The sequence below is a fragment of the Myotis myotis genome, unplaced genomic scaffold, assembly GCF_014108235.1.
Source record: "Myotis myotis isolate mMyoMyo1 unplaced genomic scaffold, mMyoMyo1.p scaffold_m19_p_13, whole genome shotgun sequence".
Lineage (NCBI taxonomy): Eukaryota > Metazoa > Chordata > Mammalia > Chiroptera > Vespertilionidae > Myotis > Myotis myotis.
The window spans coordinates 30,771,366-30,798,072 of NW_023416317.1; the positions used below are offsets into that span (position 1 = coordinate 30,771,366).

Genomic DNA, 26,707 nt, shown 5'->3' on the forward strand with positions numbered 1-26,707 from the left:
AAAATATATAGTTCCCTCCTGACAAGGGAAGAGTATTCTTTAATAAGAGTAGTAGTTACCATCTGTTAACATTCTTGTTAAATGAGTTACATGCATTTCTTTATGGGGTCACTATTATTACCACCATTTTGCAAATGAGGAAATTGAGACATGAAGGGGTTCAAAAGTTTCCCAGGATCACTCTGTGGGAGAAATGATAGTAATAATATACACATGAACTCTTTGGAAAATATCCACAACTTTTCTACTAAGACAAGAAGGAAGGACTAGTTCTGATGCCAGAAATGTTTTCTCACTCCTTTGCTCACCTGAAGTGAGGTATAGTGTTTAAGTCACTCTGACAGTGCCCTGGGGCGGGAGCTCATCTTAGATGGGAGGCAACTTCTGAATCGGAATGTTCTGGAATGGCAGAACCCAACAATGTTCCATGGAGTCTACCTTCTTTGGGTTGTTAGCATCTGTTATTTATAAAAGGGTCCTGAGGCCATATATTTTGAAAAAAATGTGGATTCAAAAAGTTAATCTCATTTTTTTATTACAGAATTTCTCAGAACTTCCAAAAATGGGATATAGAATACTATGTTTCCTCACCAGAAACCTCTATTTTGTCAAGCATCACCTGGGATTCAAGTCCCATGAAATGCACTGGGGACAATGTTATTGAGATGATCCAGTAAAGTCATTGATATTTCTGTTGTGACCCATGTGAAAATGGGTCACTTGCTGATCCATCTTAGCATATTCAAAAGAAACTTCTCCGTAGAAAGTAAAAAACCCAACTTAAATATCTACTAAAGACTCAACAAATAATACACCAACTGAATGATATACCAACGTATCCTAGAATTTTAATTACTGATCTATCTGCCCAAGCCCACTCAGGATGGTTTTTCCCTTTGTTTGTTCCTCCTCTCTCCCTTTCCTCTTCCTAGATCTCTCCCCTGAATCCTGTGAGAAGCACTTGGTCCTTTCCACTATAAATCACCCAGCATTGCTGGACCCCATTCAGTTCTGGAGCTGAAGAACACAGGGAAACCCCAGGCCTGAACTGTCCAAACACAGCAGAAGCTCTTTCCCTGCAAAGTGGGGGAGGGGAAAGCCATGCCTTGCATGCATGCATCTGGTCCCCTCCACACTACAATTTTCCTAATGTATCAAACCAAGAGGAACAACGTGTCTTTACTTTCTCTCCAGCACTTAAAAGCCTCCTTGCTTCACATCAAATAAGTTAACAGCATAAAAATCATCTTGATATCAACGAGTGGGGAAAGGACTTGGAAAGTGCCTTCCTGAAACTTCTTATGAAGGAGGCAGAACGGGGTGGCCCCAAGTCCCTGGGCTCTAAGGCAGCCACAAGGGGAGGAAGTGGAGAAGAACTGGTCCAGGCTGGACTTTAAAGAAAGACATTCCATGAAAGACTGGGAAGAGAAGTCCTGGGAAGGAGTGTGATGTCATCCTTTCTGGGGAGGGAGCATCAGGCAGGGGTCAGACAACCATGGGTCTGATTCCTGGCTCTGCTGGTGCCTAGATGGGTGATCCCTGGCAAGCCATGTAATCCCTTAGCACCTCATATAAATGATCAATGAATAACAAACTCACATTTCTCACAACTTCCACAGACCATTATAATTTAATAAACTCAAACATTAAAATGTGCTAAGTAAGGCTACTTCCTCTCCACTCCAACCTACCCATCTCCTTTTGAAAAACAAGTTTTCTTTGCAAGAACTTTTAGAGTTCAGGATCAGAATATAAGTTTTGAGTCCCAAAGCAGGCAAATGAAATATGGGGCCAAATGGAAGAATTGTTTCTCCATATAGTATTTGTCTTGTATAATAAGCAAATCGATATACCTATAAAATACATATTTACCTGTAATTACACAATGGATGAATCTCCTTAATATTCAAATTTCATAAGTTAATATTTTGTTAAATCTGTGTCTATACATTCCCTAATTTGTAAAGAACCAGCATTCCTAGGTTCATTTATTCAACTTTTAGATTGTAACTTACTAGTATAAGCATACGTGTGCTATATTTTCTCATAGAATTAATGCGTTAAGTAATGGTTAAAGCACCAGGCTAGTCCACAAAGCCTTTTTAAAAAATATACTTTTATTAATTTCAGAGAGGAAAGGAGAGGGAGAGAAACATCAATGATGAGACAAAATCACTGATGGGCTACCTCCTGCATGTCCCCCACTGGGGACTGAGCCCACAATCCGGGCATATGACCCGACCAGGAATTGAACCTCGACCTTCAGGTTCATAGATCGATGCTCAACCACTGAACCACACCGGCTGGGCCACAAAGCCTTTTTAACTCATCTTGTATCAGACACCACGAATAAGAAATAGAAGAATAGAGTTATTTAACTAGAACTTTAACACAGAAAAATAAATAAGAAAACTTTGCTGCCCTGGAGAAAAAGCCACATTAATTATTAGAGGTGATAAATGGAGCTCCTGGGTAGATTCTGACAAAGAATATTTAGTCCAGGTTCTCAACCTTCCTAATGCTGCGACCCTTTAATACAGTTCCTCATGTTGTGGTGACCCCCAATTTCATTGTTACAAATTGAACATAATTAAAGCATAGTGATTAATCACACAAACAATATGTAATTATATATGTGTTTTCCGATCGTCTTAGGCGGCCCCTGTGAAAGGGTCGTTCGACCCCCAAAGGGGTCGCAACCCACAGGTTGAGAACCGCTGATTCAGTCCAAGAAAGAGAAAGCAAAAGGCCCAGGTGAGTCACCTGAATATGCAAAGCAGCTGGGAGTAACACAGTAGAGCACAGTGGGGACTCTGGCAGCCTGGAGACCACACACCTGCCTGAGGACTCTACAATCTCAGAAAATACTAATGATAAGCTGTGATAGCCTAACCAAACACATATTCACACTTAAAGCATTTTACGGTTGATAACACAATTCTTCGCTTTAATATCATGTTAAAAACTCAAGGGTTGCCTTTCTCTCGATACAGGATTATGGTCAGCAATATCACTTCAGTTATGAGCCTTCATTCACCAAATGTTTATTGAAGACCTACCATGAGCCAGGCACCTGGCTAGAAACATAGCCCAGAGTGTAGGTGAGGGCAGACTTCAGGAATCGCCCTTCCTCGTGGGGGACGCGGAAAATGAAAGGCTGATTCTGATATTGTGTGATCTGTGCTGTGCTTGTGTGTGCACGGCATGGGGAGACCGGTAGGGGAGGATGTGCACCATTTGGGGGATCCCTTGTTATGATGAGGATCCCTTGTTTCTAATGAGATGAAGACCACTAGAAACGTTTTCCTGTGGTGACTAGGAGGTGAGATTCAGAAGGAGGGGCAAAGACCGAGTATGAAGGGAAGAGGTGGGAGAATAGGAGAGGCAGGAAGGGAAATTGGGTCAGAGAGGGCTTCATTGTGACTCCAGCAGGTGGGTGGGCAGAGAAGAAGCTCCTGCGCCCTCCTGTGCATTCACACAGGCCCCTGGCCAGTCGGACGCCTGTAACTAGGAGGGCTGTCCGTTTCCGACACCAGTGCAGCCCATGATTGCTTTGTTTCCTTAAGAAAAGGGGGGTTCTTTCCTCCACTGCAAGTGATCACAGTGCAGACAGGTGATGAATGGAGCTCGGGCGTGGCCTTCCCTCCACATACACCTCTTCCCCTGCCCGCCGCCTTCTACTGAGAGGAAAGACAAGATCTTTTAAACACGTGTTATTTTCCATTCCACAGGCAAAACACACAGCACTTCCCTCCCCCTTTAAGTGACAAGGGACCATACTCGCGATCTCTAGCTGATATCCACAAGGTCACCTTGGAACGCCCACCCAACTTCTCAGAGCCTCAATGAGGTAACAAATTACCCGGTGCTTACAATGCTCTCGAGAACCGCCCCCTCTCGTCCCTGCACGCAGACTTGCAGTGACACTAAATCCATCACCTACAGTACTATTACTTTATAAAGAAACAGATTAAGTGTCTCATAAACAGTGCAGTGATTGAGATAATGGAAAGCGCCTCTCGTCCCCATCTGCAGCATCAAGTTATGAAGCATTTCCAAGCAGCCAGGAAGAGGAAATTAATAGAAGTGAGAGGGAATAACCACTTTTATGCAATTTCCTCAGGAGATACTGGACCATCTAATCTATATTGGAGCCCTTTAACCTGTCACTCAGCACTCACCAGAGCCTCTTTAGCTCTCACAAATTTTCTTGATATCGAAGGGAGATAAAATGAAAACCTCAAAACATTATTGTAGAATTTTCATATGTGGAGGGTGCACAATGCCCCTCCCCCTCCCCCCTCAACCGTGGCCTCAGAAAGCAACATTTTTATGCAGCAGAAATATGGGAGAGCTTAGCTATTCCCAGCGCATGGTCCAGGGGGTCACAGCTACTCTGCAGGAAGGAAATCTCTCCTTGCATTTTAAATGTGAGCCTTCCCTCCACTGCCGCCTTCTGTCCTTGCTCTTTCTTTTTTTAATAATCTGATTATTTCTCCTGTTCTAATTTTTCTCCCCCAAATGAGTTTGCAAAGGTTCATGCCAATGAATATTCATCCCCTGTTTAAGAACCGGGTGCCTTTTTCTAAAGGCAGGTGCATCTCGGCAGCTGGCTTGGAGGTTTCTGCCTACCTCTCTTGGTGACAGTGAGAGAAACAAGGCACCTGCTCCTAGCCAGGGAGAAAGAGGTTTGCAGCCCTGAGCCCCCTGTTCCTAGAATGTCCCCTTCCTCTCCACACTTGCCCCAGCTCTGTGGAAGGCAGAAGAGCTTGGGCAGCTCGGCAGCTGCTGAGCACTGCGATAGGTGCGGTGGTGGCCCAGTGGGGAGGCAAGAGGTTCCTGCAAGACATGTATACAGGTCTCCCTTAGGTCTTGTGGCCTCATGCTGGGCCCAATATTTAGACTCACTACTGTGGCCCAATGTCCCCATCACTTTCACATTATTGATGGCTGACATCATGGGTACTTGGCTCTGGAATTCCAGGCTCCCTGGAAGGTGGTGGCACTGGGCCTCTGGGCTGGAATTTCCTTGTCTACTGTCACCAGTGGTCTTTGCTCTTCCCACAAATGGGTGCCCCTGAACAACCCCAGGGACCCACGGCCTTGTGATGCTCCTGCTTCCCCTATATTCTCTGCAATATGTTGAGAAAACTGAGAGCAGAGATGTAGCTCCCAGGCATGCATGCATCCACTCATCCCACTATTGTCATCCAGAACTTTTCTGGAGGCAGATGCCAGGTTTTGTCATCTCTGCATGTCCCACACCCCAGAGCTTAGCATGAGCTCACACCAGGCACGCTCAGTCTGTGACTGGTTGAACTGAATGCTTGCCGAAGGCTGTGATGAGACCCAAGATAAAAGCTGTGATAAAAACGACAACAACAATAATATGATCTTCATGGTAGAGGGTATGAGATGATGGGCACTCCCACGCAGTGTGGATTCTTAAAGCTGTTCTGTATTAAGATTGTCAAAATGTTCAGAGCTTTGATTCAACAATTCTACTTCTAAAGACTCATTCTGATGAAAAATCATGATGTGGAAAAAGATTCATGCTAATGGATGTTTATCCCAGTGTTATTCAAAATATGGAAGGAAGGAAGGAAGGAAGGAGGAATAAAAGAAAACTTAAAAGTCAAATAATTGGGTATTGACTAAATAACTAATGGAATATCCATGTAATGGAATACTACACAGTCATTAAAAGTATGCCATGGGAAAATATTTTAAAAGTTGGTTTAAAACTATATAGAAAGCATAAACTTCATTCTACACACACACACACACACACACACACACACACACACACACATATATATATATATATATATATATATATATATATAAAATCATACTCATTAAAATGAAAGCTGGAATAGCAGCATTACTGATAATGATTATTTTGTGCTTTTATGTAATTCCCTATGTTTTGTATTATAGATATAAGACTTGAGTAAACAAAGAAAATCTCAATAACTACATTTTTAAATTTTGGGAGGACACAAAATATGGGTGGCATACTCTGACCCCAGGCTCTGAGCAGCACAGGTAAGTCTAGGCTGTTTACTGAAAAAAGCTCCAAAGAGTTGGAGATGCCTGTGCCAGAGATATTTGGAGGAATGGGAGAGGAAAGGGAAGCTAGGAAGGCTGCCTGGAGAAGGTGGCACATGCATAAGCCTTGAAGGATGGGTAAGCGCTGATGCAGAAATGGGAGGGTAGGACAATGGGAAGAGTGTCCAAGACTCAGAGAGAGCCCTGGCTTGCCTGTGGAACCTTTGGGTAGTTGTAGAAGTTGTCAGGAACACAAAGCATTTATGGAGGACAGAGTAGGAGGTGGGCTGGGGCACTTTCACTTCTATGTAGACCTGCACACATGAAGTCAAATGGATCTCCAGGTCCTGTCTCCCTGGGCCTGGTGCCAGCTGTAATGTCCTGCGCAGAGGGGATACTTAGCTGTGCCATACATTCCTATCACTCTTGGTGACACTTGCTGAAATTGATGAATGCTGTCAGCAACATGACACAGATAGGACTGTAATTTCCAGGAAGCAGGAGCTACAGTGAGCCTGGAATGCATCCATCAGCACAGCCATTGTTAAAGAGGTGGGTTCAAAATGGGGGCACTGAGCCCTGGTGGAATGGAGATATCACTGGTCAGGACTGGGGTCGGGGGGACAAACAGAAGAGCAATGTTCCAAGGGGGAAGGGGAGACACTTAAGTTCTTGGCATCAATGGCTCCCTGTCCTCAGAGCAGCCAGGCACAGCACAGCCCAGGCCTTGTCCAGGCTTGGGAGGCTATGCTGGGCTGGGCGGCAAAGCTGGCGGAGGTATTTCAGGGATGCAGCCTGCCATCTTTTTTTTTTTTTAATATACTTTATTGATTTTTTTACAGAGATGAAGGGAGATCGAGAGTTAGAAACATCGATGAGAGAGAAACATCGATCAGCTGCCTCCTGCTCACTCCCTACTTGTCCTGCACACTCCCTACTGGGTATGTGCTGGCAACCAAGGTACATGCCCTTAACCGGAATCAAACCTGGGACCCCTGAATCCAAAGGCTGATGCCCTATCCACTGAGCCAAACCGGTTAGGGCATGCAGCCTGCCCTCTTGACCCAAAACGTTTGTGGTTGGAGAGTGGGGTAGCGTAAAGCAAGCTCAGATGTTTTCTAGTGATCTAGGCCAGTGATTCTCAGACTGTGGTCTCCAGCCCAGTGGCAGCACCTGAGAACTTGGAGAAATATAGAATCCCAGACCACCTTCCACACCTACTGAAGCAGAAACCCTGCTGGGGCCAGCAGTCAGTGGCAGCGAGGCCTTCAGGTGATCCTGATGCAGCTTCTGATTGAAAGCCACGGCCCTAGACCACCAGGGAGAGCGGAAACATCACTGCCTTGGGGGCTGAGAAAACTGCCACTCATTGGTCGCGTGACCTTAAGCAAGTTACTTAACCCTCTGAACCTCAGCTCCCTGATCTGTAAAAAAAGGTGCTAGCTTTCGAAGATCAGTGTGTGCAGGTAACTTTCTGGAATGTGGCATCTCCTAAATAAATAGCAGATGTTGTTTGCAAGAAGCCAAGCTGAATGTTTTCATCAATTATTCATTGTAAAGGATTTAAAATGACAACTTACTATATACTTGGAACTGTGCTAGGCACTAGGATACACAAATGGGTGAAACACACAAAGACGCCCACCCCCCCCCCCCAACCCATCCCCAACAGAGCTGACATCCTCATGGAGGAAGACAGAGTCCAACTGGCAATTCCAACAGATGGGATCAGTGTGAAGAGGACAGAGCAGGGATCTGGCCCCTCTCGGCCAAGGGACATCTAAGTTAAGACATAAAGAATAAATAAAAGCCATACAAGTTGGCAGAGTGGGTGGGTTAGTGAGTGGAGGTAGGAAACCTTCCACCTGGAGAGAGTAGCGTGTGCAAAGGCCCAAGGAGAAAGAATATGACTCAATGAAGAGACTGAGCAGTGTATCCATGGTCCAGGTATAGAGTAAATGCTAGAGGCTCAGGCTGTGTGCGTGTGGGTGGGCTGGAGTTGGTGAGGAGGCTGAGTCTGGATTGGTAGCCTGAGCTCTTGGCATCAAGGCCCTGAGGTCCAAGGAAGTCACTGATAGGATTAAAGCTGGAAAAAAACACAATTGGGTGTTTTTGTTTCTGAAAGTTCACACTGGCTGCTGGGAAAAGAATGAATTGGGGTGGAGGCAATTAGGGGAAGACACCACGGGTAGTAGGTACGGAGAGACATAGATGGATTCAAGAGTCATTTAGAAGAAGAAGACCTAGTGATTGATTAGGAATCACTGCCATTCAACAGATATGCACTGAGCTCGTACTGGGTGCCGGGCACTGTGCTGGGTGCTGGGAGGCAGAGAGGAGGACCTGTTGTCTGGCTTGGGTCCCTCTCCTCCTCCATGTTTCATCCACTTAGGTTAGGCCTTTCCCTCTTCCTTGGGTTCTCTTTAAAAATCCAGCACCCTGGCCCTAACCGGTTTGGCTCAATGGACAGAGAATCGGCCTGAGAATCGAACTCAGGGGTCCTAGGTTCGATTCCAGTCAAGGGCATGTACCTTGGTTGCAGGCACATGCCCAGTAGGGAGTGTGCAGGAGGCAGCTGATCAATGTTTCTCTCTCATCGATGTTTCTAACTCTCTATTCCTATCTGTAAGAAATCAATAAAATATATTTTTAAAAAAATCCAGCACCCTGGCAGTGGGTTCACTGTCCCTATCTATGACTTTGCGGGCTTGGGGAGTGACATTAGGAAAGTGCCCAGAGGAGGGAAGTGGGGGGTGAGGGTTCACTCAGAAACCAGAACTGACTTGGTGCCTCTGGCTGTGTCTGCTCCCCAAGTCTGTCCCCTACAGGCTGCCTGCATACAGCACTAGAGGAGCCCCTGCACCAAGAAGGGTGCACAGCCTTTAGATTCAGGAATCCTCAGAGTAGCCAAAGCCTTCAAGATTTTGGATGGGACCCCAGGAAGGGGTCCTCTAGCTGGAGACCCAGCCACCACATCAACTTTATTTCACTGGTCCCTGAAGGTGTGGCATTACCTGAGCCTCTCCCAACAGGCCAACTGGTCAGCCAGTAGGTGCTGAGAGCCCCATGGGGCAATGTTCTAAGCTTTAGCCCAACAGGGCCCTTCTCTTTTACATGCATTTGGAAATCACTTCTACTGGTATATGCCCAGAGTTAGGTATGAGAGTCATTTCTTACTACTGCGAAAGAAGAGGGTTAATGTTGAGTGAAGGTAGACCTGCATGGAGTCAGAAATGAAAGGGGGCCCCAGGGGAGCCCCCAATCCAGAGGCAGCAACTGGCCAGATGGTGATGGAATTCTCAAGGCACTGGGCTCCAGAAGCAGGGCAAGGCCTCCTGGAGAAGAGCTGAGATCACAGCCATGTGGTCAAGGAGGTGGGCGAGCCTTCTCTAGGGGCAGAGGCGGAGGATTTGTCCTTCAGAAGAGCGCAAGTACCCTGGCAGCAGCCAGGCAGGCTCTCTGAAGGGAGCCCTACCTGTTTCCCTCTCCACCATCAGGGAGGTGCTTCTTGGAGCTGAGGAAGGTAAGGGCCAGATCACTGTGGCCACTCCTAGGGACCCAAGGTCCTTTATCCCGATTGGACCCACTGGACCACCAGCTGCCAGGCCTAGGCTCCTACTGCTATGCCAGGGTGCAGAAGGGGTGGGGAATCCCCAGATGTCTCCTCCCCAGGCCCTGTCTCTACCTGAGTCAGAGCCTGGCTGCCAACGTTCTAAAAACATCATCAATCTGGTCACTCTGGGCAGCGGGCGAGGGGGACATATGCTGGCAGTCACACTGCTGCCCATATTTTCAAACTGAAGTGTTTACCCTTCGAGAAAAATCTTATTTTTAAGGTTTTCCCCTGACACAGACCTTGATGAATTCCCTTTAAAAATAATTTATAAGCAAGTTCTTAAGAAAAGCGAAGGTGACTTCTCACTGTGTTTCTCATGCAGGAGGGTGGTGAGAAGCCACCAGGGCTGCTGCTCTTTCCCATGGGCCAGGGGGCATGGGCTGGCCACCTGCCACACAGACAGCCAGGCCTTGGGGTCATCACACCCAGAACCTGCACTGCTCTCCCTGCTCTCTCTGCTATTCACAAAGCCAGTATGAAAAACAAACAAAAACGAAAACCCAGAAACAGAACACCAACCACAAATCGCATTTCCCCTCCAAAACCTGACAAGGCAAACAGTACTCTTCGATTAGGGAAGGTTACTTGTTTCTCCCTTTCCAAGCTGCCTCACCCCAGGGCTTTGGGGAGTCCCCGAGTCATAGGTAGCCAGGGTAGGAAAGGACCTTAGAAATATCCTAGAACAGGGTTAGCAAGTACCCAGCACAGCTGCTATTACTACTTCCCTATGCTGGCCAGGGCAGACATCACAAATCAATCACAGCACCCATTCCCAGACCAGAGCTCAGGATCTTTAACTCAATGACCCAGGTAGCTGCTATCCATGGATCAAAGTGGCACATTCAAGAAAAGGCAATGAGGGACCTGGCAGAGGTGCGTAATCAGCAGGGGAACAAGCCACAGTGTCCACTTCACCTTCCCAGGTGGTCCCATCCTCAGGATGAGCCTGCCGCTCATCAGCTCTGCCGACTCACCCCTGTCCTGCCCCCGGCTGCCCCAACTCTCTTTCCTTCTCATCTTGGAGGTCAGCCCCACAGCACAGCCTCCTCTCCAGCTGGGAGGCCAGGGCACCTAATTATTCTCTCTGTGTGCATCCGGGAAAGAGCTGCATTATGTTTAAGTAAGTGTAGCTAAGAGGTGCCGTATCTCAAGAGAAGGTCAAGTGCTGCATATGTATAATATAAGATGAAGATTTCCCCCTTCTGTGGTGTACTTGATAAAATAATTTTGCTGTGACCTTTCCAGAAACCCAGGAGTAGAAATGGGCACAGTGGAATTGCCAGCTTCTCCCTGGGTCACAAAGTCATAAACATATCAATCTGTAACGATATTACACAGCATTCGAGTGCGACAAGTGAGCAAAAGAAACGATTTTTATTTTTCGGTAATGATGGAGCCAAAGCTTTGAGGCTTAAATTGTCAAGCTGTATGACCAGAGATGTCTTGACAGATGAGGGGTAGGAATTCTCCCCCTGCACTACGCTGGCCTGGCCTGTGGGCCCAAAGAGTGTGGCTTGCCCTCCCCCCAAATGTCAGAACAAAAAGGGGCCTGTCCAAGGTCACATAGGAGTCAAAGTCAGATCCAATGGCTCTGCCACAACCTTGCCAGGAGGGCTTGTTGGGCCTGTCTGGGCTCCTGAATTGCAGTGACAGTGGATGTAGCACTTTGCAAGTCTCAGAGTGAACTCTGAAAGAGTGAAATAACCATGAGAAATAATCAATATTGAAATAATAAGGCTATACTCATCCCCCAAATTCCCCAAGTGGGAGTGAACGTGACAAGGCAGAACGTTTGCATGACCTTTATCCAAAAGGCAGCAGACAGACAAAGCTGGCAGAATCTGCTACTTTCGCTCAGGAACCTCAGCAACTCTGAAGGAGCCTCTGAATAGAGAACTAGGGCTCTCGGGCTCTGGAATAGGGAGGATGCCCTTTGAGCAGAGCGGGAAGGGTGAACCCTAGGAACGAAGGCACCAGAGGCCATGTGCATGGACTGAAGGGTGTTGCAAATCAGAGCAGCTAGAAGAGGGCTCTGCTGCGGGGAGGCGGAAAGGAGATGAATGGTGTGTTCTCTCCAGTGACCATTTATTCCCAAGTGCCGAGAGGTAATTTCCAGAGTGCTCTGTGCCCTCCCTATTTGCAGTTCTTGGATAAACATTAGCATCACCAACTGCCTTCAGGTTTGTCAGTTAAACATGATTAAAGGAGAAGCTTGCAGCAAAGATCAGAGGTGTTAAGGGTGCACTTAGCACTTAGATTTCAGTGTGAACTTAGAGCAGTGGTTCTCAACCTTGGCTGCACATTAGAATCACCCAGGAATCTTGTTAAAATCCTGATTTTTGGGCCTTATCCTCTGGAAATTCTGTTTTTTTGTTACTAATGATGAGGCCCAGAAATCAGGATTTTAACAAGATTCCCGGGTTATTCTAATGTGCAGCCAAGGTTGAGAACCACTGACTTAGAGGAAGCCATTCAATTGAAGCCACTGCCAGGAAGGGCCTAGGGCAGTGGTTCTCAACCTTCTGGCCCTTTAAATACAGTTCCTCATGTTGTGACCCCCAACCACAAAATTATTTTCATTGCTACTTCATAACTGTAATTTTGCTACTGTTATGACTCGTAATGTAAATATCTGATATGCATTATCATATCTGATATGATCTTAGGCGACCCCTGTGAAAGGGTCGTTCAACCCCCAAAGGGGTTTCGAACCGCTGGCCTAGGGAATGAGCAGAGGGTGCAGACGCAAGTCAGGGCCAGGAGAGAAGATGGGGAGAATGGGCAGGCCCTACTGAGCAGCTTGGCAAAGAACTTCCCCAAAGGATGCAAGTCCAGGGCTGAAGGGATGACAGGAGTCTAGGACAGGAGGCCACTCTGCTGGTTCCTCTGCTGCAGAGGGAGGGACCGGCTCTTCCTGCCCTCCCTCCTTACCCACCCCCCCAGGACTTTGGGTCAGGCCAGTAAAGGCCTCTAGCATGTCCTATAGAGCACAGGATAGGGTGGGATGTTGAGCCAGCCCCCTCCCACAATCAGCACCATTCTAAGGCAAAGTCTGTGGGTTGCCAAGCTGACCACCACCTGCTAGAACTGTTCATAAAGTTGTGTAAACATTAATAACAATAATGTTATTCTATATAATAAAGAGGTAATATGCAAAATAACCCTCACAAGATGGCTGCCTATGACCAGTCTGGCAGCAGGGTTAGTGAGGGACGACCAAAGGACTGAACAAGCAAGATCTGTAGGGCGACCAGGCTGGCAGGGGGGTTAGTGAGGGACGACCAAACGACTGAACAAGCAGGATCTGTAGGGCGACCAGGCTGGCAGGGGGGTTAGTGAGGAACGACCAAACAACTGAACAAGTAGGCTGCGTGGGGCGACCAGGCCGGCGGGGGGTGGGGGGTGGGGTGGGGGGCGTGAGGAGCGACCAGGCCGGCAGGGGCGGCAGTTGGGGGTGGCCAGGCAGGCAGGCCGGTGAGTGATTAGGAGCCAGTGGTCCAGGATTATGAGAAGGATGTCTGACTGCCAGTTTAGGCCCGATCCCTGGGGATTAGGCCTAAACCGGGAGTCGGACATCCCCAGAGAGGTCCTGGATTGGAGAGGGTGCAGGCTGGGCTGAGGGGAACCCCCCCATGCACGAATTTTGTGCATCCGGCCTCTAGTTAATTAAAGCAATGACCAGTACTTAAATAAGCATTTATTGTGGGCCAGGTACATGGGTACTCAGTATGACCTCATTTCATCCTCATAACACCTCTATGAGACATGCACTACAATTATTCCCATTTTGCACATTAGAAAACTGAGGCTCAAATAAAGACAGCAGCTTTTCCAAGGTCCTAAAGCCAGTGGTGAAGCTGGGAATTGAACACGGGCTGCCTGAATCCAGATAGCTCACTGGTTGGGGTCTTTTAAAATCAAGTAAATTTGTTTGGAACCAACAAAACCAGTGTGTATCATGTTAAATATAAACCGTGCCAACATGACTTCTTGGGGGAAAGAGTATCAATTTCTGAATTATAACCTCCACTACTTATAGCCATATGAAGTGAGTTCTATAATCTTTTTGAGTCTCAGTTTTCTCATCTGTAAAAATGGAATAACAATAGTTCCTATCTCATACCAGTGTTTTGACTGAATGAGATAATGAATATATAATGTTTGGTGAACACCAAAACATGTAATAACTACTCAATTAAAAGTAGCTGTTATATTATTCTATTATAAAATTATAATGTGTTCACTATAGGTAATATGTCATCACCTTGCTACTGTGTTATATTTTTAAAAGCCTACATTCGTTCCACCACATTGAACATTCCCTTCAAAATTTGATAATGCATGGGCATTGGCTTGAATCGCTAAAATCTAGGGATATAAGCAAAAGTATATGTGACTTCTGAGCAGTGACCATCCAGAGAGAAAGCTAGCTCTTTTCCTCCTTTCTTTATTCTCACTGGCTGAAAAGTAGACATGATGGCTGGAACTCAAGCAGCCATCTTGGACTATGAGGTAGAAATTGTATGCTAAGGATGTCAGAGCAACAACTTAGAATATACTTGGGTGTCCAATACCATACCATGGAGTGCCCTACCAGCCTAGATTTATTTTACAGAACATAAAAAGTCTCTATTGTTTTAAAACCAAATTATCTTACATTTTTCTACTTCTCATAGACAAATGTAATCCTAACATACCATTTTTTTTTTCAATGAAACGATGTAAGGGAGATAGTATCATTCCCATTTTACTGGCAATGACACCGAGGCTCAGAGAGGTAAAATGATATTCTGCAGCTAGTCTGTGGCAGAACTCAAAACCAAGTGGGCCTCACTTCAAAGGGAATGCTATTTCCAGCTATTTACTGAGGTAGACTATTCATGGGGGTGGGGCACTCTGTATTTATGGGTGCATGCACTGAGGGTGGAGAACACACATGTTCAAGTGCACGTGAGGTCAGATGAGAAGCTCAGGAAAGGGACAAGATGTGTTTCTTTTCTGCGCACTGAAGACATCTTGCCCTACTTTCCCTGCCTGCCTCCAAAGGGAGGGGACAAACCAACAACTGTGGTCTATGTCACATGCTGGCTCTGAGCCCCCAAGTCCCTGCCTGCCTGAATTCCTGGCCAGATGTAAAAAGGTGATGTATGGATGTGGGTGCTGGGTATTCTGCAGAGGCCTTCTCTGAAAGGCAAATTCATCTTCCCAGTGGCTTCTGGTGGGCAGAGGGAAATAGAGAGAGTGTAAATAGTGGGACTGGCTGCATTTCCAGAGGACTAGAGGATGCTTGGGCAGCTCAGAAGCAGGGATGGAGGGGGATCAGGGGGGTGAGGGTTCACTGATGTTAACTGTTCCTACCTCTAGTGGGTGCCAGCTTCCTAGAATATGGTATTTTTGCTGTTTACATGGCATATGGACACCTATAATTATTGTTGTTTACTGACACCCCATGCCAAATATGCTAAAGGAGCCTATCACCTTTATGCCCACCCCCCAGATAACTTCAGGATGGGGTATAGGGACAGAAACAGCCAGCCTGCTGTCCTTCGGCATTAGAGAGCGCAGAACAGTGAGTGCCAAGGAAACCGAGAGCACTGAAGTCTGGGTTCCACTGTCATCAGGCTCATAATCGTTATAATCCTATGTAACTTCATTACTGAATCCCCCCTGTGCCATTTCTACACGTAATGCTCATTTGTTAATAACCAAGATGAAGGTCCATAAAACAATATTGCTCCCCTGTAACACGCCTTTCTCCTCGCTCTCAGTAAGAATCCAGAATTTCATCAGAAGAATGTAAGCGCTTCACCGAGATGTGTCAATTATTTCAAGATGACAGGTATTCGATTCCCAAATTCATCAGTGGGGACTAAAAATGTATTGGCTCATCAAGCAAAGCGCAGTCCTGGAAGTGCCCTCACCGTTTGGGAATCAAATAATAATTGCAATACCAACACCTTGACTTTCTAATAGAATTTTTCAAGGAGCGAACGGGTTTTGACACATTCCCCCTTCCAACCCACAATCAGATTCATCTTCTTGTGGGCTTCTGAAGTAATGAAGATACTGGCATTTGGAAGTGGTGCCTTCGGGTGGTGATCTGGGTTAGTCTAGGTCAGTGGTTCTCAACCTTCTGGCCCTTTAAATACAGTTCCTCATGTTGTGACCCAACCATAAAATTATTTTTGTTGCTACTTCATAACTGTAATGTTTCTACTGTTATGCATCGTAATGTAAATATCTGATATGCAGGATGGTCTTAGCCGACCCCTGTGAAAGGGTTGTTCGACCGCGAAAGAGGTAGCGACCCACAGGTTGAGAACCACTGGTTTAGGTCACGAGAATAGGGTCCCATGATGGGATTAATGGTCTTATAAAAAGAGAAAGCGCCATGAGTTCGCTCTCTCTGAGAGCAAGCACCAAAGAAAGGGCATGTGAGGACATAATGAGAAGTCATTCTGCAAACCAGGACGCAGGTCCTCACCAGATACTAATCTGCTGCATCTTGATCTCGGACTTCCCAGCCTCCAGATCTGTGAGGAGTAAATGTCTGTTGTTCAAATGCCTCAATCTGTGGTATTTTGTTATAGCGGCTGGAGCTCAGACAGTAGGGGTGCCTCTTCCTTCTCTCCGAGGCCCTGGCCTTTCCTCCAGGCGTATGCTGACCCCCTTCTCCTGGGAAGGCCTCTGCTCTGCTCTGAATCAGGGCCGCACTTCAGGCCTTCCCATGCAGGACCCGGTGCGGATTTATGATTTAATTTGTGTGTATGGCACTAAGAAATGATTTCTGGGCTGGTCACTTAAGAAATGATTAAAGACCATCATTTCAAACCCACAGCGCTCTCTGGGGGAAGGGAAGTGGTTTGAGACAGAAGGAGGTGTCGGTAATATGCTGAGATGGACGTGTGGTAGGGGGGAGACAGAGGCAAGGGGGCAAGGCTCTCCTTGCTGCTGCTGCGGGGAAGGGTGAGTGTCTGCTGGGAGCACTGGCTGACACCCTCAGGACAAGATGAGCCCCCGCAACAGACATTTGTGATGCTATCTTTGTCCACACAAGCAGATGCCATCAGAGGCAGGCAGCAGGCATGGGGAAAACCAGCTCCGTCTCCCTTTCTTGGATCTCTATGATCTCAGAGCAGTAAACCTGGGCCCAGTGATGGCTGAGTGCAAAGGAAGCAAACAACTCCCAGAGGCCTCCGTCCTCCACAAGCTTCCACGCCTGACGCAGACCGGAAACCCACACGCCCGAGGGTCTAAATCACCCTGACGTCTCTTCCAAGCCAACAGCCAAATGTCACACTGTACCAATTTACGAGGTGTGGTTATAAAGTTCTGAGACCAGGTAATGAGCTTGGGAAGACACACTCAGCTCCTCTCGAGGAATTCCTCAAAGTCAGGGCTGTTCTCAGGACCTCGTGTGTTACACAACAAACTTGGTCACCGAAAAACGGAGTGAGCCCTGGGGCGCCTGCTTATGGATGTCACAGGAGGTGGCAATGGGGTAGCAACATTTACCCAGAGGGCTGACTTCCCACACCTGGCTTGCAGAACCAGTTCCTAAAGCCTTGCTACCTATGAGGTCATAGGCAGGTCCCGCTGTAGCCTCTCTGAGACATGGTGGACTCATCTGTGAAATGGGAGCACAGGGAGTAAGGAACAGCTCCTCCCTCACCTTGGCAGTTAATTGGTGAACACATAGGAGGCTTGATCTGAATGTGAATTACTGCTCTCAAGGCTGCTAATCTGAGCCTCTCCAACATCCACCAGAAGAAATGATGCTTTGATTTGTGTAAACTCCTTCTATACTGAATAACAAAAACAACTGCTAGAGCACCTTCTCATCCATGTTTGACAACATCTCTCAGCAGAAGGAACAGGGAGAGAGAGGCGCCTAGGAAGGAAGGAGCTGAATCTCAGGCTGGCTCTTGGGTATGAGGCCCCCCTCTCTGGACCTCCCTGACCCCTTCGGTGAAATGAATGGTTAAACGGGATTCATTGATCCGCCTTTCCCTTTAACGCACACTCACTCTCACAGTCATTCATCCATCATTTGGCCACAGCACACACCTTCATTAAGCAAAGGCCATGTATGATTCAAAGGCAAACAAAAAGCCATCTACGCCACAGGGAGCTCACGCCTGATCTGGAAGGCCTCTCCCAGCTCTGTGAGCCTAATCCAACATGAGCACTGTCCTTTCCGGGCTGTGCCGATGAGTCACCTGGGACACCCTGAAATTAAGGGCCATGCTCGCCCAGCATGTGGAAGGCACGGTGGAGACTCAGCTCATCTGGATTCAGGCCTCCTATAGAGATTTCCCCATTAGTCAGCAGGGCTTCTCCATCAATAATGATACCACCCGTAATGAAGATAAATATTTTGCAACGAACTGTCGCTTTTTCACATGGGAAAAACCTATTCAAATTAAAGACACCTCTCTTTCTTTCTCCTTTACTTCTGTTTTATTTTCTTGGCATATATCTAAGGAGAGAGAGAGAGAGAGAGAGAGAGAGAGAGAGAGAGAGAGAAGAGAGAAATATTCCTGAAAAGGGAGAGAAAGGACCACATCCAGCAAAGATTCTACCTGCTGCCTAGATAACTCTCTCTCTCTCTTGCTGTTCTGCCACCACAAACACACACCTTGGTAGTTGCTTCTTGAGCTGCCATCATCACCTGCTCCTGAGAAGCGAGGAGGCCCCCATTCAGACCAGGGCCTCCAGGACTGCGCCAGGCTTCCTGGGAGGCCAGGGGATGGAGCAAGATGGACAGATACACAATGCATGCACTTGGTTTTTATGCTCATTGTTATTTTTAATGCATAGACTTTAATTAACTTGAGCCCTGGGCACTAACCCCTGCCTACTGTTAAAAGATCCTGTTAGAGAAATAGGAGAAGAGCAGGTGGGAGCCTTCTCGCCTCCCACCTGCCCATCCTCCCTCCTCCAAGCTCATGCAAAGGTCTCCTTGTGATAGGAATGAACTCCACTTCACCCCACTCACTCTCTCTCAGCCCCATTTTATGCTATTTCTGCTGGGATCAGAGCCTCCACCCAATGCTTTCATGCTTTCACCCTCTCGTCTGTATTTTCAACCTCTGTCTATAGGCTGTCCCCTGTGGACGGCCCATAGCAAACATCCCACAACCTGTTGCTTTCCTAACTCTCCTCCCTCCCCTCCCCTCCTCTCCCTTTTATCCAATTGTCACCACATCCTATCATCTCTGCATTCTGAGCTGTTGTCAAATCTGATTTCTGTCTTCATCTTGCTTCAAGCCCTTGTCTTGTCGCTAGCTCCCTGATGTCCCTGACTGCCACTTGCCTCCTCTGTACACCTGCCAGAGAGTCTTCCCATAACACAGACCTGATGGTGCCACCTTCCTGCCTAAAATCACCCAAGTGCTCCCCTGCCATGGCAAAGAAGCCTGGTGCTTGGACCTGGCTGTCCCAGGCCCCTCAGGGTCAATGGCGCCGTCACCCTTCCCTCCCCTCCATCAGCCTCTCCCTGCCCGGCCCACCCATGTGTCAGAAATGCTCTGGGCAGCACTGTGTCCTCTGCACCAGTTCTAGACTCCCATGTCCTACCCACCAAGCTTCCCACACTAGGTGTGCCTGGCTGCTTACCTGCCTGCTCCCCGCCAAGCTCCGCCCAGTACCCCAGGGTATATCTGCCTTCCAGCACCTAAACAGTGTTCATACTCAGAATGAATGGGCAAACATGTGGATAAAAGAAAGACAAACTTTTAAGAGCTCAGACTTTACTTTTCCCCAGTATATGACTGTTACGACCGTTCAGGATGTGGCTGACGCAAATCCCACCATCTGGGTGCTCTTCTCACCCATCTCTGAACCTGGAATGTGCCTTCCCTCTGGCTTAGCTCACATTCCACCCTCTCCACAACAGTGGCCCTCATTTCCCAGTTGGGAGGAACGTCTCCTCCCAGATTGCCCCCTTAGCATTTGCATCCTGTCACCACCAGCACTGTCTCATATCACAGTGCAGGATATGGAGTGGGGAGCCTAGAGATACATCTTGCTCTACCTCCTACCTGTTGTCCCTAAGCTCCCTCAGCCTCAGGCTCCCCATCTGTGACTAGGAATAATATTTCCTACCTGTTATAATAACAATAGTACACAATAAGAATCCTATATAATAAAAGCCTAATATGCTAAGTGTCTGACCATTAGTTCGACTGTTCAACCAGTCTCTAGATGCACACTGACCACTAGGGGACAGACGCTCTGACTGGTAGGTTAGCTTGCTGCTGGGGTCCTGTGAATCTAGACTGGGCAAGATGGGCAGGATATGCCCTGGAGCCCTCCCGAGGTCCCTCCCCGCTCAGTCAGCCCCTATAGGGACTGGGCGAAATGGCTGGACATGCCCTGGAACCAATCTCCAGCAGTCCCTCCCCAGCCTCTAAAATATTTCTTCTAATTAATCTCTATCAATGTGCACGAATTCGTGCACCGGGCCTCTAGTAGTACATAATAATAATAGTATCTGACTGTATTGTTGGAGATTAAATACATTAATCAATGTAAAGGATGTGTACAATAAGCAGTCAATGTTAGCTCATCCTCATCATCATTTGGTCTCTCTCACTAAACTGTGTGTTTCTGAGAAAACAGGCTATATCCAGGTTACCTTAGTACCCTTCTGTGTCCAAGGTCCTGCCCAACTCAGGTGGCAACTTGAGGTCCTTGTTGAATTGAATTCACTATAAGGCTGTCCTTATATTCACATTGGCTCTTTGGCTCTCATGTCTGTCCATGGAGATCCCACAGTCCTCTCACTAAACCCCTGGCTTCCCCAGGCTTTGCTTTTGGCCCTAACCCAGTTTTAGGGGTCCTTTGGGCAATACATGATTTCCTGCAACTCTGAGTCCCACCTACCCTGCCAGTCATCCATGCCAGGGAGAGCCTGAGTTTAATGCCTCCCAGCCTGGGCCTTCTGCTGGGGATCTTTCCACTCCTACTGCTGTTCCATCTGCCTCACAGGGAGGAACCTAGACTTCCTCATCTCCTTCCCCTCTCTCTCCCAGGAGCTGAGCAGCTCTGAGTTCCCTGCCACAGAAAAAAGGCGGTGCCTTTTGTGCCCTCCTGTCATCCTTATGTTGGCCCTTTATATTCACAACTGCTGCCTTGTGCATCATCAGGGGGTCAGATTCCCATCTCAGTGGAGCCTCAGGCTCACAAGGGCTGGAAGCATGAGAACTACATTTCCCAGAATGCTATCCTGGAGGGATAAGAGCCCACCAATGAGAGGCCCTCCCACAGATATGGAAGGCGGAAACGAGGCGGAAGCTTTGATATGGCTCTTGGGCAGGGGTAGGAGAGTTGGCAGATGTGAACTTTTGCAGCAACTTCCAGCTGTTTCAATGCACCAGCCTCACTGTTAGAGGCGGCTGTGACCATGACCAGCAAGATCTGGCGACTGGCTCCCTGAGAGTTGGTGGCCAACCTGAGAGTGGCCCAGCCTGGCCTCTGTCTCCCCATCCCCTTTCAAGAGTTTTTTAAGCACCTAAATCCCTATGTCAAATCTGATTTTACTTGAAATAACCTTGGATATATCTATATCAATCACTTACCTCCCCTACACAGCATTTTTAAAAATAGGTTAAAATATTCCTTCCCAAAGACCTCCTTTTATGCCACATATTCTAAGAACTTGTGAGGAACACATTCAAAGGTACCAAGAATATTAAATTCCTCAAAGACTTCATGTGCTTTGTTGATGATAGAGCAGAGGATCAGGTGGAACACTAGTCCCTTTTCCACTTCCCTTTCCCTCCTCCACCTGGTTCTTCTCCTCACTTCTCTAGAGGAAGATGGGATGGAGATTTGGCATAGAAGATGCCTATCTGAACTGGAAGATGTTGGGTGTAAAAGCAACAGTTGTCACTGAATACACAGTGGCTACATGCCAGGCACTATGCTAGAAATTATATGATCATATTCTCAGAGCAATGCAATAACCATGCACAACAACAATAGCAAAAAGCCACCTAGTGTAAGCATTCACTCTGGCTAAATATTGTGCCAAGGACTGAGCTATACTGTCATGTTCAATTCTTCCACCAATCTACAAAATAGGTGCTGGGGTTACCTTTTAATAGATGGAGAAACCAAGATATAGAGGAGTTGATTAGTTTGTCCCACGTCCTACAGGTATAAATGGAAGAATCAAAATTCAACCCAAGTCTGTATTGCTCCTGAGCCTGATCAAAGTTTAATGAAGGTGAGGTCTGAAGCTTCAGACCATGACCTACAGCCATTTTCACTGGCACTCAAGTCTTAAAGATGCCACACAGCCCCACTGCCAGCACCCACCTCTCTGAGTCCTTCTCACTCCTGTACCCCTACACGTCCCCAGAACCACAATCCTCAGACTGTCCAAACACGGGCTTCTGAAGGTTCTGCTTTTGACCCACCCTAAGCATCTCCAGGAATAATTTGATTAAAGCAATTTACCCTTTTTTGCAAAGAAAGCTTAGCTGCCCCCTCCCACCCCCCTTCCAACAATTTCCTTTAGAAAGAATCTGATTACTCTTGCATTTAGTGACAGGATTTGGGGGGGGGGGGGTCCAATCTCTCCTCCTGGCCTTTTTGCTTTCTCCCTTGGCCCCAGCTCCCCCTTCTGAAATCTAGCTCAGGGTCACTCCACATCCACCTTGAAGCCTCCCTGTGGTCCAAGGTTTTGTCCTTCTCAAGGCTTCACATCTGAACAAGGAGTTGCAGTAACACCGCAACTCCCATGAGCCTCCTTTCTCCCCGTCCTTCCCTTTCCCAGTTTTGCTCCCCAACTCAGGAGGACAATGCCAGCCAGGGAGTCAGGGTTGCCACAGTGATAGTACCAAAAGGCAATGTGCCTCACTAATCCCAACAGCCCCCCAAAGCTACTCCCCCCCAAAAAAATACCCATGATTTCTGTTATAAATCAGTACATGTGCTTCATAGATAGATCCACACTCCTCTTCAAGCCATGGGACATCTCTATGTCCCTTTTATGCTCTGGGCACCTGTGGACATATGAAGATGGACTCATGGGTGACTATTTTTACTCAGATGTTCCATTTCACCCCCACATCTTTGAGAATGGAGGTACCTGGGGTGATGGTGACAGAAGGAGAGGGAAGCAATGCTGCAGTGATGAGTGAGCCAGTCTCGGTTTCCACCACACTGCCTCTGAGAAATGGTATACGGGACCCATAATTAGGGTACACACAGCCTCACACGCACAAATTGCAGAACCATTATTTTCCAATTTCCATAACGAGGCCTTTGGAATAACAATCAAGATGAAGGGAAAGGGAAGAAGAACAGCCCTGAGGGAGCGCAGGACTGCTTTGCAAGGGCCTGCCTGCCCAGTTCTCCACCATCACTATCTAAATAAATGGCTGGTCTCCAGGACACAGGAAGCAGATTGGGGCCTCCTCTCCCATGAGGTTTGGGAGCAGAACCTTTTTGAGTACTTGCTCCAATTGCATCAGGGAATTTGTGGCAGCAGCAGGCAGAAGTCTCCTCACACAGCACCAACTGGATGGGTTCATGGTGCCCATTTGCATGGAGTTGTGGGCCCATTGGCAGTTTACCATTGTTCTGCAGGCTTAGAGCTCTATGGTCAACTCATTCTAGCCCCTAAGCTGTCACTGCCCAAGCCCAAGAGAGGCATCAACTCAAAAAGGTATTATGGTGGGTAACTCTTTAGTGGTTGGTGGGTTTATTTTTAAACTTATGTCCACAACTCGCCACCCACTCCTAACCACCCAGGCACTATTTTGGGCTCGGCATTTTGGTGTTGGAAGCTGGAGATCTGTAGTGCCTGCTCACAATTACTCTCATCCCAAGGACCTTATCTAGAGGATGCTGTGTTTGCAGAGATCTAAGGAGATAAAAAGGGGACCCAGAGAAGAAAGTGAGCCTGCGAGGCCTCTGTCCTGGAAGCCAAGAACATACTACATAGTCAAAAAGTGCAGGTTGAATCTGAAGCCACAGGAGGGGAAGGCAAAATTCTCCTGAATTTCAAGACTCTGCTGTCACTGGATTCTTTTAAGCTTAGCCCCCTTGCTGAGGTGAGCACCCATTCTCCCCAAGAAAGATGCATGATCAGACTTCTCTGGGCATGACCTCCCTCTGCTTCCCTCTTATACAGGTGGTGCCTTCTTTTTCAATTTGTCCATCAGCACGCTGGCCTTACAGACTTCTCTTTCAGAAGACCCCACCCAGCTGGCTGTGGCCAAAGAAGGTGCTGGCTTTGCAGTGCCCAAACCACAGGATGCAAGAGGGACAGAGATGCTAGCCCAGGTTTCTATTTGTGCACACATTACACATGCAGGAGCTCAGTGTGCGGCCAGGGAGATGAGTTAGGGATGCCTTGCCCAACCAGCTCCTATCTCTCCAGGAGACAGTCAGCCTCAGGTCTCCCAGGGCACCTGCCTGGGAGGACCCATGCCTCTCCTCTGTCCCAGACTATGCCAGTTTCTCCTACTCCTTTCCTCCCTCCTCTTTTCTCTCCTCCCCTTAGGAGAGCTTGTCTTCAAGGCCTCCTGCCTTCTCATACTGGGCCTGTAAGAGTCTTGCTTCTGACTTCTTACACCATCAAACCCATTATTGGCAGCACCTGGGGGACTCAGGAGCTAGAGATGACTATTTGGGCTCTAATCCAGGCTCTGTTGCTGATTGTTCTTCAAACTTTGTCTAACTTGCTTTATCCACTGGACCTCAATTCGATTATCTACAAGATGGAGTGATAATAATAGGCCTACTTCAAAGAGTTCTATAAGGATGGAATGAATTGATACCTATTAAGTGCTTTCTATAGTCTACTGTGGAACAAGGGCTCCAAAACTGGGTTCAAAGTTTTGCGGGGCTGGTTCATACTCAGAAATAAATGACTAAATCAATGATAAGGGCTGACCTTCCAGGGAGTGTCAATTCTTGAAATTCAGCAAAGTCAACCCCAAAAAGCTGCTACTGGGCATCCTACTTCTTGGTGCTGGGTTGTGGCCCTAAGATGGGCCTCCATGGGCTGCCTCAGCCCCTACTGTGCCAGACAAGTGCCATGTGTGTGAGAGTCTTTAATGTTTCTCTATGTTGCTCATCCCATGTCCCATGTCCCACATGCTGTTCCTTTAGTTCTCCCTACTCCACTCTCTCTCAATCCAGTCTATCCTTCCACTGTGTCCTCCTTCTCTAGGCTGAGACCATTTCCCAACAAGTCAACTCCCTGCTATCTCATGGCCCAGTGACATACACCAGAAAGAAGGCATGCCTGCCAGAGGAACTGAGTTATGGGACAATGCAGAGGGCGGAGGGATGGCTGACACCAGAGCTGAGACAGGGAGCAGGATTGTGATTGCAAGAGAGAGGCACAGTGGCTGAGGAGGTGCAGAGAGCAGAGGGTACCCATACAATCTGAGGGAGAAAGAGGACAAATTTGGGAGAAGGTCATGGTGAGCTGAGGCTTCAGAGTTGAACTGCAGAACTTCCTACAGGGGGAAGTGGATGGTCCTTGGGACTCAGCTCAGTGGAGGCAGGGGGTGTGCATCCTCCCTTGAGGCTGAAATTTGCCCCAAGAGGTTCTGCACCCACTCTTTCTTTCTGACCCTCTCCAAAGTGTTCCTGTTGCCAAAGCACATTCTAGAATCTACTTCTCTTCCTTCTTTTTTTTTTTTAAACAACGTCATGGAGGTATAATTAACATACCATAAACTTCACTGTAAGTGTACAGTTCAATTATTTTTAGTAAATTCACGTTGTGCAACCATCATCACAATCCAATTTTATATCACTTCCATCACCCCCAAGCATTCTCTCATGCCCATTTGCGGTCAGTAACTGCTCCCAACCCCAATCCCAGGCAACCACTAATCTACTTTGTGTTTCTATAGATTTTCCTTTACTAAATAGTTCATGGACACATTCCATATTTTCTCTGTATCTAGCTTCTTCCACTTAGCATAATGTTTTTGAGATTCATCCATATTGTAGCATATATTAGTACTTCACTCCTTTTTATTGATGAATAATGTTCCACTGTAGGAACAGACCACATTTTGCTTATTCATCCACAGGTAGGAGTCATTTGCATAATTTTCACTTTTGGATATTATGAATAATGCTGCTGTGAACATTTGCATGTAAGCCACTGTGTGGACATGTGTTTTCATTCTCTTGGGTAGAAACCTAGGAGTTGAATTGCTGGGTCATATGGTAAATTTATGCTTAACTTAAGAAACTGCCAAATTGTTTTCCAAAGTGGCTGTGTAATTTTACATTCCCACCTGTAATATACAAGGGATCCAGTCTTTAAAATAGAATTATAGCCATGTTAGTGGGTGTGAAGTGGTATCTCTTTGTGCTTTTGATTTTCATTTCCCTGCTGACTAATGTTGAGCATCTTTTCATGAACATATTAGTCATTTGTATATCATCTCTGTTGAAATGTCTATCCAGATCTTTCCCTCATTTTTTAATTGAGTTGTCTGACTTCTTACTATTTATTTTTAAGAGCTTTATATATTGTAAACATAAGTCCCTTATTTAAGACATACATGATATACAATTTTTTTTTCTCCCAGTCTGTGCCAGGTCTTCTAATTTTCTTTCTTTTTTGTGTGTATTTAACTTTTTATTGAAGTACTAGAGGCCTGGTGCATGAAATTCGTGCACTCACGGGGGTCCCTCAGCTCAGCCTATGCCCTCTCGCAGTCTGGGAGTGGGCCTAAGCTGGCAGTCAGACATCCTTAGCGCTGCTGCGGAGGCAGAAGAGGCTCCTGCCACCACTGCTGTGCTCACCAGCCATGAGCCCAGCTCAGGGCTTCTGGTTGAGTGTCACTCCCCCTGTGGGAGCGCACTGACCACCAAGGGGCAGTTCTTGCATTGAGAGTCTGCCCCCTGGTGGTCAGTGTGCATCACAGTGACTAGTTGTTCCACCATTTGGTCAATTTGCATATTAATCTTTTATTATATAGGATATTATGCATGCAGAAATGTGCTCAGGCTATTTTTACAAACTGAAGGTACCTGTGTAACCACCACCCAGCT

The 26,707-nt window shown here is 47.1% G+C and overlaps 1 protein-coding gene across 1 annotated transcript in view; it reads right to left on the reverse strand.

The window, feature by feature from the left end:
• Positions 1-26,707, reverse strand: part of EPHB1 (EPH receptor B1) — a 407,554-nt gene that overhangs the window by 139,357 nt on the left and 241,490 nt on the right. The window lies entirely within an intron of this gene.